Source organism: Channa argus, chromosome 6 (assembly GCF_033026475.1).
Source record: "Channa argus isolate prfri chromosome 6, Channa argus male v1.0, whole genome shotgun sequence".
NCBI lineage: Eukaryota > Metazoa > Chordata > Actinopteri > Anabantiformes > Channidae > Channa > Channa argus.
In genome coordinates, this window is record NC_090202.1 from 1,139,463 (window position 1) to 1,152,903 (window position 13,441).

General features: G+C 39.5%; 1 protein-coding gene across 10 annotated transcripts in view; it reads left to right on the forward strand.

Annotated features, from left to right (window-relative positions):
• msi2b (musashi RNA-binding protein 2b) overlaps positions 1–13,441 on the forward strand; it is a 248,973-nt gene that overhangs the window by 16,096 nt on the left and 219,436 nt on the right. The window lies entirely within an intron of this gene.

Consider the following 13,441-nt stretch of genomic DNA (forward strand, 5'->3'; position numbering starts at 1 on the left):
GCATGGTGGAGGATGGCTGAAGGTTAAACAGGACCTGAAGTTGTCTTCTGGGTGTCCTACTTAAGGGCAAACTCATTAGTGCAAAAAACAAGCACTATTTTTTTTTCCTGCCTTGAGTGTTGGTGCAGCTGCAGCACTAATGGCAGAGGGAAGATTATACCTGCTCATTCTACGTAACATCTCCACATTAAAGCTCTCAGCTCTGCGTCATGTCCGTCATGTGTGTATCATGGAACAGATTTATTTGAAACAATCTAGCTCTCCACACAGTGTGCATGTGGGCTCAAGTCACGTACATGCTTCTAGTCCACTGTCCTGCATTTTGCACATGTACACAAAGCAATGGTGCTGCTGCTGCTGTTGTGTTAACAAGCTGCCAATGCTGGTACCTGACTGGGGCTGTGGATCAAAGATTTTGATACTTACTGGAACATTCTTTTCCCAAAATTAGGATAATAAACTGATGAGTAATTTATAAGCAATAAATGTATGTTTTCTGGATATTGGGCTATAAATATAAAAATAAATGAATAGGGTCAGATTTCTGCTGAATATGAGAAACTTGCGGGAAGGTCACAAACCTGCTTGTGTCCTTCACAGCCGGGCTCTACAGGAGAATGAAAATTAGAGTGTGTGAATATGAAAGCTCCTTAGATCACACTGGTGAGTGACTTAGTTTAGTAGGTAATTCTGTTGTTTGTATGTCGGCCACTTTTTTTTTTTTTAATTTTGAACATCACTTTGAATGTGGTAAAACAAAAACATTAGAACTGTAATTACCTGCTAAAACCAAAAATGTTCCGTATGTCGTTAGGCGCAACAGGGCGTTTGATTTGTTTGCCATGTGGTCCTGCAGAGGGCGTTCTTAAAATTCCCTGTCAGCATGATGTGTTGGATTGCTGTGATGGAGAGGTGGGGGGTGGGGGGAGTGCTGCATTATGCTTTGTGGGTTGTGTTCAAATCATTTGAATGAATTGCAGGTCAAATGAAACATCATTCAGAAAGGATATTTGGAAAAAGTGATAGCCCTTGTTGTTTGAACCGCAATACTACTCTACTGAATGAGAACCAGTAAGCTGAGTGACTAAGTGATGGGACTCCAGTCGCAGAAAACCCATCAGATTCATAGGTCTTTACTCTACAGGATCCCATCATTACATAGAGAAGAAAAAAGTCAGAATTCTGAGTTTAACATCTGAATTTATAATTGTAGAATTTCATAATTGGCTTGAGATGAATAGTTGTGTTTATTCAAGGTTAGATCTTAGTATTCATCTGAATGGGTAATTGGGGGTAACTCATGAGCATATGAGTGGAATGATGGGAGGTTTACCCACATACCTGGTAATTCAATAAAGAAGGCCTTCTGCCTTGGACCCAACTGTTGTACATTCAGGCATTCACGTTTAGCTTTTTGTTTTTTTAAATGTAACCTGGTTAACATGAGGTCGGGAACGCCAAAAAGGTTGCCTGTAATTACCTTAAAAATGGGTGTTTATTGTGATGTGTGGCTCAGTTACATCTGGCTGATACCTGATCTCTGATTTAAGTCCTGATAGCGATCAGGCAAATTAAATTAGTGCATCCCTAAAGAGATTTCCCTTTATTTTTCAGATGGTAAAAGTTGACTCCAGTGATGAATCTGATGTGATATCAGATACCTCTCCACAATGATTGTTCACTCAAGACAGTTAAATAAGACTTTTAATTGATTCATTTTGGCTATTATCAGCTTTGTTTGCAACTTCCCCTATAAGTCAAACATTTGCCGAGGATAAGAAATCCCTTAACTCACTGCCTGTACCAGACTAAAATCTTTATAGAATGAATCATATCAGATTCTGCAGACCAACAGATGTGTGAAACTACACAGTGAGCTCTCAGCTGAAAATCAAAGACAAAGGAGCTATGGTCTGTCATTATATAATGTTCGTATAGTGATTAGACACAAAAAATTTAATTTTATTTCATTTTTAGAGTGCCATTTGGCTTCACGAAACAGCGGAAGATTTGTCTTCCTGTTATATTGTCTGGTCTTAAAATGAAAGCTACAAATCAAACAGGTGCAGAGTTTGTTTGTTTTGTGTGTTTCAGCTTTTAAACTGCACATCCTGATGAGCGGAGATGAATGTACTTTTTGTATTTCATCACTAAGGGTGACTCACTTGTCTTGGGAATGAAGGCATTTTGGTGAGAGCAATAGTAATATAAGCTTGACTTCACAGTTGCCTGTAGCTGATAAAAATAACAGTCACTGGAGTAATAAAAGGGAGTTTGCATGTTGGAGCATGTCATAGAAATTGTCAAAGAGTGTAGCGCGAGTTATCTTCAGTCTTGTAGAGCTTCCCATAGGCATGTCCTGCTTCACTGCTTCACTGATCTCAGTACTGCTACACAGTCACAGTGTGGTTACCACAGTTGGAACAGCACGCAGCAGGGCAGCACAAGAGCGAGTGGAAGGAGGCAGTGGGATCAGCCCACTGGTACCCTTTCATTGAGTGACATTAATGAGGAGAGTAGTTGAACAAATGGGCTCAAACAAAGACGGGGCCCTTTTTTCTCAGGTTGAAACCTATGCTTGTGGTGTCTTTGTCTTTTGGCACAGTGGAAGATTTAGTTTCTGTCCTGGTGTTTGTTTCGCCCACACTTCTTCCTGTGCTGCTTCAAACAGGGCGAGCAGACATCCCAGTATAAACCACTCCTGGATAGGTGGGATATAGAGGTCTGGAGGCTGTAAGTATGGATCTTTCGTCAGAAAGCTAGTGGACTTTTAATTAGCACTGTAAAGAAAATGTCCACATCACAAGCTTTGATGGTGTGGAAGAAGAGTTTATGTTTAATCCTCACATGTCACTGTGGGGAAACATATATACATGAATCGCACACCCTAACGCCACAGTACATTAAAACGAGTGCTGCACACATTATATAGATTGCCACACTGCAGACCAACTATCACAGATTTCTAGTGTTTGACAGTCTGGGAGAAGATCACACATGACTGAGTAAACTGTGGGAAAAACACCTAACAATTGGTCAGAACCACTGGAAGTTCTGTAGAAAGACAGACTCGTAAAACCTACGAGAACAAAAAATTATCACATGTTCAATACAATTAGGACCCCTGCTACACTCACACACCCTAGCACAATGTCACAGAAAAAGCTGTTAGCCAGGCTGCAGCAAAGGCAGCCTTAGTGTCCACACAGCCCCTGCTCAAAGATACTGTAGCTGGATACGGCACTGCCAGCTGTCCCACTTGTCACTTGTGGTATTACAACAAAACATCCATCCCTCCATTATCTGTAACTGGTTATCTTGTTTAGGGTCACAGGGGGGCTGGAGCCTAATGTGGCCGTCTTAGGGTGAGGGGTGGGGTACGCTCTTGACAGGTTGCCAGCGTCAGGGCCAACACAGACAGACAACCATTCACACTCACATTTAGAGTCACCAATTAACCCAACATGCATGTCTTGTTAGGGAAGTGGAGCACCTGTAAGAAACCCACTCAAGCACCGGGAGACCATGCAAACTCCACACAGAAACACAATGTGCTTTCAACACAACAAAACACAAGCTGCAGCTTTAAATTATCATTGAATAACATGCCAAAATATCCTGTCAACCCTATGTTTTTGCAATCAGTTGTTGCAGTGGAACTGGCAGAAGGCATCAATTGACATTCTATTCCTCCACTATGCCAATTAAACAACCTGGAGCTCATCTGTGGCATTACAGTAGATATCTCAATGGCTCATGTTTCCTGTTAATGCTTTGTAATCGAAAGGCGTTCAGCAGTTTTGGATATATGACAAGCAGGAGCTCATGAGGCATTGTGTGACTTTCTGATTCAGTTTAAAAAGGGAATCATTCCTGACAGTATCTCAGTGGAGACGGCAGCAAAATTGACAACAAATAAAAACCTACAAGTCATATTATCATTAGAACCAGCCTTTGTTAGTGTGAATTGTGGTCATTTTAAAATGCTTCAATGCAATAAAGAATGACTTTGACATGGACCAGGGATCAAGATAAGAAAAGGTCTGAATCAGCTGCCACCTCTGTCTTTAAACTGCTGGCTTCCACTGGCTTCAGGTCAGTGGTGGGATGGTTTTAGCAACACGGTCGTCTGTTATAAAAAGACCAATTGACTCAGCAGCTTGTTCACCAGAAATCAAGATGGAAAACAAGTACTTGGGACACTGTGGGTTTGCTCCTAAAGGTGTTTCCTACATCTATCCTTAACCCCTCCATCTCTCGCCTGCCACTTATTTTTTTCTCTTTTTGAACTGCCTCTGTCTCTCACTTTGTCTGAAGAAAACTCTGCTGCTGCTATCTGGCTTTTGCACTCTTGGCTGCCGCTGAGGGCAGAACTGTCTGATTGGTCCAGAACAGCACGTGAGATAGACATCCGCTGTCTGTCAAGACCTCCTGCTACCCCCCACTCTCTCTTCCTCTCTCTCCCAGTGTGCCTCTACGTCTCTTCCTCTCATAGTTGCAGACTCACTTTCTCTCTGGCTGGCTGTCTAGTTTGCTGCAGCTTTCCTGCTGCATGATAAATCTGATGCTAAATTTAGATGCCGTTTTTCTCCAGCAGTGAGGGATTACTGGCAGAGCGGGAGGGAGAATGACAAGGGAGAGGGAGATGCAGCGGTAGGCTGGCTCGCTCACTCTGCCACTAAGAGCTTCCAGGCTAGTTTTGCTTTGTCTCCGTGTTAGTGGTACTTTTGTCAGTTATTTTCAGCTTTACTGTCAGCCAGTCTAAGATCAAATGTTTTAATTACTATTATTCTACCTGATTAGTTTTGGTACATTTTTGGTAACTAAACATGGATATTTTGGTTTTGTCTTAACAAATTGTTTTGAACATACATTTTGTGAACCAGTGCTGCACAATTCATTTGAATTTGTCATTGAAATGTCAACGTGTGGATGGGGTTCAATTAGGCTTTGATTCAAAAATGTACATGTACTTGTGTGAACGTGACCACCTACATTTTTTGTCCTAATACACTGTTGCCCATAAAGTTGGAAGAATTTTGTTTTTAGACACATTCCTCTTTTTTTACAAAGGTTAACTGTGGTTTCATTTTCACTGTGATATGTTTGAAAGAGATTAATCAATAAAGTTTTGAGACAATTTATCTATCAAGAATGAATCACATTTTCACAATAATTTCATGAGAAAAGGTAAAAAATAACACTACTTTTTGGGCAAGAGTTTATATAAAGTTTAGATGCAGTGGCCAAGTCTTTTTACAGAGCACCTTCGTCCAAATCGAAGTGAAAAGGTATTTTGGTGACATATCAGAGAGTTTCACATGCTGCCAAAAACATATGGAGATGTGGCTTAATGTCTCCTGGTATTTTGACATAATTCAAAATATTATTCACACTAATTGTAATGACTTTCATCCAAATATTGAGCGTATAATATTATATAATATTAAGTGCTTTCATCTAAGATTTAGATTAGAACAAATCGAAAAGTAAAATATATTTTATGCAAGACTGACCAAACCCCACTTTAGTAATAATAGTCTTAGGTGCTTTAGGTATTTACATGTACATTTAAGCGTGATAACATACCACTGTACTTATTTTTCTGCTTTTAACATATTGCTGTCTTAGTGTGGGTTTTAGTCATAGTGATGTCACATGAAACTGCTGTGACATCATTTTCAACACACAGGAACAGTGGAGGAAATTACCGAAAACTGTTTTTTTGTTTTGGTGCTTGGCTGTTTGTCACAGCAAGGAGGCAAATCAGTGCATACTCCCACTCACACAAACTGCACAGTGCCCAGGTATGTTTGGCCCTTAAAGTCCAGTTGATTTGACTGTTGTGGTCACTAGAGGTTACTCTGTCACTGTCCATCTTCACCAATTTTCAACTTGCTCTATGGTTTTAGTTTAGGGTGTAAATGTACATTAATGCTTTTAAACCTCTGACTTCCTATATCAAAATATTTCTCTGATTCTAGCTGAAAAACTCCTCCAGGTGACATCACCTGGGCGAGTTTCATCATTAGGCCCCTAGATGATGTCATCTAGGGGAACTCTGGAAAAGCAGGTTGACCATGATTACAAGCTCCACAGTATGTGCAACAAGATAACAAGATAACTCCAAGTGATGTCATCTGGAGGCATTTTACATCTGGAAGTAGGGGGATATTATAATATAAAGAAGTCAAAGGGAAGTTCGCTGAATGCATCCTTTAAAGGAAATAAGTAAAGTACAGCAATAATTAGGTCACAAATTTAAAAAAATATTATTTCAAAAAAACTGTTAATGTTAGGGCAGTTTTGGCTCAGTAGAGTTGGCTGTTCACTATTTACAGGGTCAGTGGTTAGAGTCCCAGTTCTTTCTTTCAAATGCCCTTGAGATAATGAACCCCAATTTTCTCATGATAGGTCAGGCACTTTATGGGAAGTAAAGAATGTTAGATGAGTATAGTCCATTTCTTATTTTATAGCATTTTATGAGTCTTTGTCTAGTTTTGAATTATTTACATGATTTGCCTTCAGATGTATTTGTTAAAAAAAACAAAACAATAACATAACAGTTTCTACACCTTATATTTCAACCATTTGATCTCAAACAAGTATTATATTTTGCAACTCAAAACACTGACATGACATCAATAACAGTAAGGGCACCTTTGAATAATTCATAATAAGATACATACAGGCGGGAGTGTTCTTCCACAATTACATCTAAAATAACTGGAGCCTACATTGTAACATGTAATTTTAACATGAAGAGAAAATACAAAAACATAAAACCATTTGATGATTTTTCGTTGTTACAGAAATAAGTGGTAAATGCCAGTTGGCCCCTTGGATGTTGCACAAACGGGTGCAGACATACCTGCAGGTACAGTAGCACCTGTGATGAATGGTTATTCACAGTAAATGGTAAATGTTCTGCACTTATATAGCGCTTTTCTACCTATTGGCACTCAAAGCGCTTTACACTGCTTCTTATTCACCCATTCACACTCACAATCACACAAACATTCATACACTGATGTGGGAGCTGCTATGCAGCTGGCCAACACTCACCGGGAGCAACTAAGCTGGGGTTCAGTGTCTTGCTCAAGGACACTTCGACATGTGACCAGGGATTGAACCCACAACTGTGAGATTTGTGGACAACCGCTCTACCTTCCTGCGCCACAGACAATGGTGGAACAGCCATCTGGTAAAATTTTGAATGTCTTATACTGTGAAATTGTGAAATCTGTGAAATTTGGGGGTTTTTGATTTTGGTGGAGTTGACATAGATCGTATTTTGGAGAGTTGGTGCACTTTTGTAATTTCTTCTCACACTTGCGCAGATCAAGGGCTGATTTGGCAGGAGGTTTTTACACTGGATGCCCTTCCTGCCGCAACCCTCCCATTTTATCTGGGCTCGGGACTGGCGCCAAGGTGGTCCTTGGCGGCTCTGCGGGGCCACATCTGTTAGTATGGGATTCGATCCCACGGCCTTCTGAATCCCAACCCAATGCTGCAGTTCGCCCTGTGCAGTCTTGCTGTCTGATTTATTGTCTCACCTGATTCCCTGCACATATTTTAAATCAGAGGTTGTTATTTTTTGGGCAGAGGGAGGAGAGTTAGTCATTTCAAGTCAAAGGCCAAAAAGTCAATGGTGTTAAAGACCAAGTCTTTTATGATTGTTTTCAAGTTGTCTCTAAAGTCATCAGATTTATAACTTACAGTATGTCTGACTGCAGTTTAAGTCATGTGATTCAAGCCCCCACCTCTTGTAAACACTGTTCTGTGCACCGTATCCCAGCCGCCCTGAAGAGGTGTGGGACAGGCATATTTCAATGCAAGGTACACGTCTAGTTTGATCGCTAACTGAGCCTGAGCATGGAAGTCTAATGCTTTGACTAAGAGACAGTGCTTCATTTCAAAACAAAAAGTATATGTTGGCGACATAAAAATTGTTTGGACAAGGATCGGTACTGTGCGATGTGATAGCAGGCCGGGGGGAAAGGAAACGGAGGTGCAACTAAGCTTCAGTAGATTGTGAAGGCAGCAAGACTGAAGTCAGATGACCAGTCAGTCTGAATTGTTTTCACGTTATATTTGGGTTTCACCTGGGCTCACATGGAAACTTGATGGAAATCATACCAAAGAAGTAACAAGTAATATGCAAAAGTGCTATTATGTATTTAATATAGAATGATTGCTGCCACCATCACACTTCACCATAGAATGGTTTTAGCTGATGAGCAATGCCTGGTGCTTACCAGCCACAGTGCTTGGAGTTCTACCCAGAGCGTTACATTTTTATCTTATCAGACCACAGAGTCTATTTCTTTATGCTCTCACACTACTTTAAATGTCAATTGGCAAACTCCAAACAGTCTGTGGCTTCTGTCTACCCACTCTACAATAAACCCCCCACTGATGGAGTGTTACTGGAATGGTTGCTCTTCTGGCAGAATTATCACACAAACAACAATAGGCTTTCTTAGAAAAGCATCTTTTCGTTTGTTGAGACAGCTGTTTCAGAGTTTTAAAACCTCTCCCACTCATTTTGCACTTAGTGCTGTTGTATATACTGTACATGGAAAATAATAGCAAGTGTGCTTGGAGCACTTGGCATTAGCGATTTGAATATTCAAAAAGAGGCCCCCAAAAATGAGCGTCAGCCTAGATAAGCCAGTAAAACTTAGAAATGTTTGTACCAAAGATGCAACTTAAACATTGTTTTTCACAAAGCACCAGAGGCCTCATTCTTGAAAGTGTGTGGGATTCACAACAAAGGTTTACATGAACATAAAAGGATAGAAAGGGTGGATGCCAAAAATTTCTATATTTAGAAAACAATATTTATGCACACCTCCACACTAAGTTCCCTCTAGAAATCACAATAAACTTGAGAATGTGAGCATTTTGGTGAGCCTCACTTTCTACCCAAAACAAATAGCCAGTGCAAAATGCTCATGAACATTGAGCAGACCAGAGGTGGTGTAACACAAACTTTAAGAAGCTGATGGTTGTGAGGGCTAATATTGCAACACAGTTCCAAAATTATAATAGGATTTAATAATTGCCTAAAATAGGACTTAAAGAAAAGGCTTTGTTGCACACACAAGAGTATGGACTGACCAGCATAGACACACACATCAAAAAATGGAAAAACTAAAAAAGGACTTTTGTGAGTGACAGTCATACTTACAGAACTTTAATGTGTCACAGTGTTGTGCTAGTTCACACTTCAGTTCACACAGATTAAATTGAATAATAATTGTTCATATTAACTGTGCACAGTTTTGAACGTTTTAACTAAATTCACAGACCCAAAAAGGAGGTTCATGTTAATTTTGGTGATGTCACATGCTAGAAAAGATCAGTTGTCTGTGTCTCTATGTTGGCCCTTAGTTAGATTGGTGACCTGTCCAGTGTGTGTCCCCACCTCTTGCCCTATGACAGCTGGGATATTCTCCAGCCCACCATGGCGACCATGAACAAGATTTGCAGTTAGAGATGATGGAATGATGGTTGGATGGATACACACATGCATTTAACAATCGTTTAAATGCACGGTTTTGTGTTTATGTACAAACCTTTTTGTGCATGTAAATGAGCCTGCACATGATGGATATAGAACAGCTGAAAATGATCATCTTTAATTGCATGAAGCTGTGCAAGCACCACTTTGATAAATAAAGATCGTTCGTACAGATCGTTCCGACACACTTAGAACTTGTTCTATTCATGCTCCGTTTTGGTGTGTGGTTGATTACTGAGGGTTAAAAAACTGATTGCTGTTTTGCTGTGCATGCAAAGGCTGCATGTCCCTAACTAGCAACAAGCTGTATCCAGGAAACTGTAATTCAGAGTAAATTATGTTGTACCATTCAGACTTCGGTAGATTAGTCATAGATAATGAGATCAGTGTGAGTTTTTCTTGTGTATCGAGTTTTATCAAGGTGTGCGATGTGATTGCAGTGAAAATGCTGAAATGATGTATAGCACAGCCCTGTTTGTTAGATCATTACAATGGAGAGCATTAGCTTATTTACATACAGTCACAATATAACGGAAATACATGAAATTGCAATGAATGGAATTTAGATTTTATTTTATTCTTTGTTTGAAATCAAACCCTCACCTGTTGGTTGCTTCCCATTCTGAACAGATTATGAGCCAGACACCTAAAAAGGCATGTCTTATTAATGAGCAGGAGAATTTCTCTGATTACATTTTTGAACACTCTGCCTGCTTAACTCCAGGGTGCCTCTTGTTGAAGAAGTGATGGTTTAAAACATTTACATTGGGTGTTGTTGTTCAGACTTCCCCTTTAGTGGTATGATGATCCAGAGAACTATTGGAGTCCACTGAGTCAGAGTACTTTGAGTGATCCAGGCCCAGCTGTGCAGTATGAGCTCTGTCTGACAGTTTGAACCCTGCAGAGGTGTTGTTGTCTCAGCTGCCCACAAGTTTGGATGGACATCAACATCTATAAAGGTCACTGATTCAAATGAATTGTTTCTCTTTGATCCGCGCCTTAGGTATTCACGTTCACACGGTAAACATCGTACAGCCACCTTTTTTACGTAACCAACCATTTCATTATCCTGCTGCAAATCTTTGGGCCCTAAGTCTTCTTTTTTGTGTTGTCAAATGTCTATGACTTGTAAAATCCCTGTCACCTCTGTTGTCTGTGACCTTTTACATACTGGAGGACTGTAAATTTATTTATTTGACTAAATATTCTGAAGTTAAGGTTCACATTCAGATAGGTAACAAATGTATATTAAAGGAATCCAGTGGCAATGTTATCAACACAAAGCTGTTCAAAGCCTTTTTTATGGAATTGGTCTTCTCCATGATCCATCCATCTATTGGGGATGAGTCATCACTGGACTGTGTGATGAGTAAGAAATTGTTGCATATCATATGTTATGGCCTTCACAGTTATCAGATCTCAACCCAACTGAACACCTATAGGAGATTTTGGACCAGTGTATTTGACAGCGTTCTCCACTATCATCATCAAAACATGAATTGAAAGAATCATTTTGGAAGAATGGCCACCACGTGCCACCAGGTGTGCACACCTCTGCATTGATCTTACACATCTTTGGAACTGTACTGGAAGGATGGAACACTATTCTTCCAGAATATATCCCCTCGTTTGTGGTCAGATGATAGTGGCCTTCTAAAGGGTTCTTGCACAAGTAATACACAGATATATAAAACATACCAAGCTATCCATCACAATACTTGTTAATAGGAGACATTTATAGCTGGCTTGAGTTCAGCTCATAGGATTCATTGAAAATAACCAACAACCAACAATATCAAGAAAACCATTAGACGTGTAATTTGATGTTGTTTTTCATGTAACAAGGTTCCTTTTGTTTTGCAATAAAACCAGGAGACATAGGTCATAAAACAGCAGAGATGAAATAGATAAATACAGATGAAGATATAGCTAAAGGAATGTGGAATTTTTAATTCTGTTCCTTGTTGCCCACACACTGCTGGAGTGCTACAGTTATTATGACTTTTACTACTACTGCATTAATAATACATGTCATACATAATTAACATAACACATTGCCCTAAATAATACAATATAACCCCTAAGTGATCTAACAACGGCTTGACTGACATAAAGAAATGGTTGTACAATAGTTCTCTCTAATGAGTAAAACCCAGTTGACCATCACAATAATATAAAAGAACTTTATGTAACTCATAGCTCCGTTGATCCCAGAGGATGAGCTGGTATCATGATGGGTCATCAATGATCAGGCCTGTATGATCCCCTCATGGTAATCATGCATTAGTATCTTTGGTCATAGCTGTTTATATATGGGGGAGATAAACCCCATCTGGTCTCTGATGTTGATGTCTTTAATGTCTTTTCATCTTTCTCCACCTGTTATCACATGGTTATTTTTATGTTACTCCTAAAAATCACGTTCCTCTGAAACTAAACTGCAAATGCAATAACGTTTTTTTTATAGGGAACATAATGAGTAGAGGATCACAAACGAAACGTAAATAATAATCTGATGAAAATGAAGGGCTCTGTTTTCCTGCAGGCACGATGACAGTGCTCGCTTAAACTCAGGAGGTGTTATTCAGTTTTCCTCAGGCTGTGCCTGTTATTGCTATTTTCTTGGCACCAGATTGCACCGGTGTGGGAGAAGAGGTGTGGCTTAGGATGGGTTTGTGCTGATTAGTGGTGCAGTGCAATTTTTGTGCTGATTTTGGATCAAATAGCATTTGCAATTCTACAGGCTCAGACCACCCTTTTATCGCATCGGTGACACCCCCTTGGCACTGGAGCGACACACATAGACCTCTCTAAAGTGAAAAAGCACCTATCACTTATGTCAAATCTGGCAACTTCCCATTTCTTTTTTACTTTTTTATGAACTCCTAATTAATATATTTATGAATATATTAAGGCTGTGTGGAATTTTGACAGCATAACTTTATTATTTTCATCTCTGCACACAGTCAAAGGATTGCTCTATATCAAGGTACAGTAATTAGCTGCTATAAATGTCTATACATGAGACAGGGAATCTTTTACCCACAGATTCTAAATTTTAGTACTGAAATAATCTGAAGTAATGCAGCTCGTCTCCCCATGAGTCTCTAGCTCCATCATATCCATCTCATTTTTATTCAATGCAAAAATCCAAACTCACAGTCCAAAAAAGCTTATTATGCGTGAAACTTCGTTCTAAAAGTGAATTCTCCATTTTAAAATACTATAGCAGTATTAGTGGAGAAAAAAATCCAGAGCAGAATATTATAGGTCCAATTTGCAGACATGTACCTGTGCAGACTAGAAAACGTGTGATATATGATATGATATTACCGAGTAATCTCTAAATCAATCTCTGTGAAGGATAGTGCACACAATACTGTCATCAGGCACAACATCATAAGCTAATAAATCCTAAAAAAATGAATTAAAACACAGTGGTAATGCATGCAGAGGCACGAACAAATCCATATTTTCATTGGATAAAGTTCACTTGCTTTTCCTTCTGGTCAGATTCACCTCTGTGGTGTCTCTCTTAAACCCTGCTGACTTTACGCACAGCTGGCACAGTGCGTTTATTAGTTTCAATAGAGGAGAACAATATACAATATTCGCTCTATAAATAAGATTATCTGTTTATTGCAATTTAGCACATAAAGGACTATGGCTAAATGGCTTTATCAGCATATTTATGGAGATGTATTAACTGTTGTGTAGGTTTTTTCTATTTTGGAAATTCTCATTGTGTAAAGAGGTGGACGTTCTTCCCCAGAAGTCACTACTGACCAATGTTGACTCCTGCCCTGACTTCATCTGCTCTTAATTCATTTCTCCCATTGATAATGTACTTGGCCTGTCTTCCATATAGTGCCTGGTTGCACCTTACTGCAATAAGACTGTTAGGCACGGCCGTGA